The sequence below is a fragment of the Macaca fascicularis genome, chromosome 10 (genome assembly GCF_037993035.2).
Source record: "Macaca fascicularis isolate 582-1 chromosome 10, T2T-MFA8v1.1".
Taxonomy (NCBI): Eukaryota; Metazoa; Chordata; class Mammalia; order Primates; family Cercopithecidae; genus Macaca; species Macaca fascicularis.
This window is the reverse complement of record NC_088384.1, coordinates 41,598,258-41,602,500: the sequence shown is the minus strand read 5'-3', so window position 1 is coordinate 41,602,500 and position 4,243 is coordinate 41,598,258.

Below are 4,243 nucleotides of genomic sequence, written 5' to 3'. Positions count from 1 at the left end.
ACGGCCGGGCCACCAGGAAAACACGGCCACGGGATCCCACCGCCACAGACACGAGGGCGGTCCCGCGGCGCCCCGCCTGGGACGCCGAACGGCCCTTGGGCAGCCCACCGAGCAACCCCCTCACGAGCCCCGGGTCCCACCACCGGCGGCCCCGAAGCAACCTCAGCCACAAGCCCAACACCAGGGGCCACATGTCGCCCGTTTCTCGTCCGTCCCGGACCCGGTCCCGCTCCGGGAGACCGGCGCGCCGCCCCGTGGGGACGGCTCGCTCCCCAAGGACCAGGCGGCCCCACACCCCGCGCCACGCGAACGCGGTCATCGGCAGCGGTCGCGGCTCGGCACGGGAGCGGGCGGAGAGCCGGCTCACAGCGGGGAGCGGCGTCGCGCGCCAGACGGAGTGCCACGCGCACCCGCCGCTCGCAGCAGCCTTCCCATCCGCTAGGACGTCGGGCCCGGCCCAGCGGGATCCTCCCCCAACTCGGAAGGGGGAGGCGCGGGCCACAGTAGACGACGAGCCGCGCGCTCGGCCCCCACCGCGGGGTCCGGCGGAACCCTCACTGTCCCCCCACCTCATCCCGTCGAGGCGGGGACAGCGGAGGAGGAGGGTTCTCTGCAGGCGAGTCGCTACGGCAGCGCTACCACAACACAGAGAGAGGCGGCGGGCCGGGGGATCCGGTACCCCAAGGCACACCTCTCGGATCGCTAGAGAAGGCTTTCTCACCGAGGGTGGGTCACGCTCCCCACCCGCCAGTCGCCCCTCGTCGGGCCCGCAGAGGCACTCAGGGACGCCTGGGGAAGGGAGGGGGCCTGCGGCGCGAGAAGAAACCTGCGGCAACCTTGAGCGTTTGCGGTCAGGGCAGGGGCCCGGCCGGCGCGCGTGCGCACAGCCCCCAAGGCCCCCCGCCGTCCACCCACCTCCTTTCTGTGAGGCAAGGCGCCTCCAGTTAACCCACACACGACCGATCGGAGGCAGAACGGCAGCCCCTCGGCGGCCGGCCGGCGCACGCGTGGCCGGCCCGAGCCCACCGCAACCGCTCACACGGCCCGCGCTCACCCGCCAGAGGGGAGCACGGGACGTGCGCTCGCCAGACCAGGCGGCGCCCTTCCCCGCGTGGGAGGGGCGCGTCTCACTCAACCGCCTCGACCCGCACAGCCAACGCGCTCCCTCAGGACCCACGCGCGGACACCACGGCGGCGACCGGAGGAGGGGGCGCTGGGGGCGGGAGCGACACACCACCGCTCGGCCTCGGGCACCTGAGAGACAGCCCGGGGCGCTCCAGGAGCACCGCAAAGGCCCAGGCGGAGCCAGCGCTCGTGCAATACCCGAGAGGGCAGCACGGCGGGCCAGCGGGACAGCACCCCCACCGCCGCGGAGGGGGGCGGCCCACGAGGCGACGACCACAAGAGGCGAAAGCGAGGGGTGCCTGCTGCGTCAGAGGACCCCCGCCGACCCACGCCGGACGCCACGAGGCAGGCGGCGGGGTCGGGACAGCGAGGTCGGGCCGGGTTCCGCACCCCAGTGCCTCCCAACGCACCGCCCACAGGCGGGGATGGGAGACGGGGGAAACCCCGCGGGCGGGACGAGAAGAACGGGTCTCATTCACCACGAATGCCCGCCCCTCGCCCGTCGCGGCTCGGTCCCGGCCCGGGAGAGCGTGACATCACCACATCGATCAGGGAAAGCATCCCCGGAGCAGGGTCGGCCGGCCAGCCACAGCCTCCCCAGAGGCCAGCGAGCAGATCAGCCTGGCCATCCCCAGCCCCAGGACAGGGGCGGCAGACAACCCGGCAGAGACGAGGAATGCCTGACACGCACGGCACGGAGCCAGCGGGAGTGGGGTTGTCACGGCCGCCCCAGGTGCCCGCAGCGGGGAGCGCACGGTGGCACGGTAAGCCCGCGCCACCTTCCCCGCCGCCCCCAGGTGGGTCAGAGACCCGGACCCAAGGCGGCACCGGGAGCTGGGACGCTCGGATGCATGAGAGACCGGGCACACGGGCCCCAGCAGGCGGCTCAAGCACGAGCAGGGCCGGCTAGCCGGGTCACCGGGAGGCCGAAGACCCGCGACGCATCCAAGAGACCCAACCTCTCCAGCGACAGGTCGCCAGAGGACAGCGTGTCAGCAATAACCCGGTGGCCCAAAATGCCGGCTCGGAGTGAAACATATACCTCCCCAGGAGACAGGAGGTCGAGTCACCGACCACGCCGCCGGCCCAGGGAACCCGCGACACGGGCATCTGTCCCCAAAATCGCCACCATCGCAGCCAGACACGGAGCACCCAGGGCCCTCTGGTCGACCCCAGGACACACGCCGGAGCAGCGCCGGGCCAGGGACGTCCTCCCGGCCACCCGTGCCACGCAGGGGCCGGCCCGAGTCTCCAGAGCGAGACTCGGAAGCGTTTTCGGCCGTCCCCTCGTACGACCGGGACACACGAGGGACCGAAGGCCGGCCAGGTGTGACCTCTCGGGCCGCACGCGCGCTCAGGGAGCGCTCTCCGACTCCCCACGGGGACTTGCAAACAACAGGTCACGGCAGAGGGACCGCTCCCCGGCACCCGGGGGACGAGGCAGGACGGTCCCCGGCTCCCCACGGGGACTTGGAGAAAAAATTCGGCCGCTGCCTCAGACGGCCAGGATGCGCGCGGGCCCGCGACCGGGCCGGGAAGGGTGTCCCCAGCCTCCCGCCCCAAGCCCGGTGGGTCCCCGCGGGTCGCGGGTCAGGCCTCGGGAGCCGCGGCGTGCTGGTCGACCAACCCCGGCAGCCCCACACCCGGCTCTGGCCCGAAAGCGCAGCGACAACCTCTCCCCACATAAGCCTGCACGCCTGAGCTCTGACTCACAAGTGACGCGCCAGAGCTCTGGCGCGACCGGGACAGCCCGGCTGACGACCGCGGTCTTTCCGGAGCTCTGCCTAGCTCACAGCGGGGACGGTCCCCTCCCTCGGCAGCTGCCACCGCAGCTCCGGAAGCCAAGGGAACGATATAAAAGCGGCCGCCAGATGGAGTCCGACAACCGTCGCGAACGTCACCAAGACAGATCCGGATGGCAGGCCGGCCCGCGGACCGCAAAACCGAAACCGTGAGTCGAGAGACGCTATCCCGAGGCCGAAAACGCAGCCCCTGTACCCCAACCCCACAGAAACGGTCCCCAAACCCTGTCTCTGCATGGACCGCGACACAGTCAGAAGACAACCCACGGCGTGTGGATGTTCGGAGAGGCATCTCGGTGGGAGAAACAACAAGCAAGGACTCGGTCGCGGGTCGTTGAGGACACAGGGAGACACAGAATGCGTAGGCTCTTCCTGAATCCAGACAGAGAAGGAGGGAGGGAGGGAGGGAGGGAGGGAGGGAGGGCGGGCGGGCGGGCGGGCAGGCAGGCAGGAAAACATAAAGAAGGAAACAGAGAAAGAAAGAAAGGAAGGAAAACCTAAAGGAGAGAAAGGAAGAAAAGAGAAGAGAAGAGAAGACAAATATCAATATAAGTACTTACATTTGTATATAGGTATAACATATAAAACTACATTAAAATAGAAAAAAATTTATATGCATACACATGAATAAACAGATAAAAATGAATAAATAAAAAATAAGGTAACATAACATAAGCAAATAGGCCAGGCGCGGTGGCTGACGCCTGTGATCCCAGCACTTTCAGAGGCTGGGGGAGAGAGAGAGAAAAAAAAATGAAAGAAAGAAAGAAAGAAAGAAAGAAAGAAAGAAAGAGAGAGAGAGAAAGAGAGAGAGAAAGAAAGAAAGACAGAAAGAAAGAAGAAAGAGAGAGAGAGAGGGAGAAAGACAGCGAGAAAGAAAGGCGAGAGAAGAAAGAAAAAAAAAAGAAAGAGGAAAGACAGGAAGAAAGACAAAGCAAGAAAGCAAGATAACAAGACAGCAAGAAAGCACGACAGAAAGAGAGAAAGAGACAGAAAGAAAAAGCAAGAAAGCAGCAGAGAGAGAGAGAGAGAGAGAGCGCGCGAGCGCGAGCGAGCGAGCGAGCAATCGAGAGAGAGAGAGAGAGAGAGAGAGAGAGAGAGAGAGAGGAGGAGGAGGCGGCGAGGCGAGGCGAGGCGAGGCGAGGCGAGGCGAGGCGAGGCGAATCTACCTGCTTTCACTACATGTGGGGAGAATCAGGAAAGCCCCCACTAACAACAAGGCCTGAAGTGGAGCTGCCATCTCTGAAATCCGAGCAGAAGAGTCCACACGGGTTAAAGACACGAAGAAAGTCAGGGAAACAACTGCTCAAAGAGAA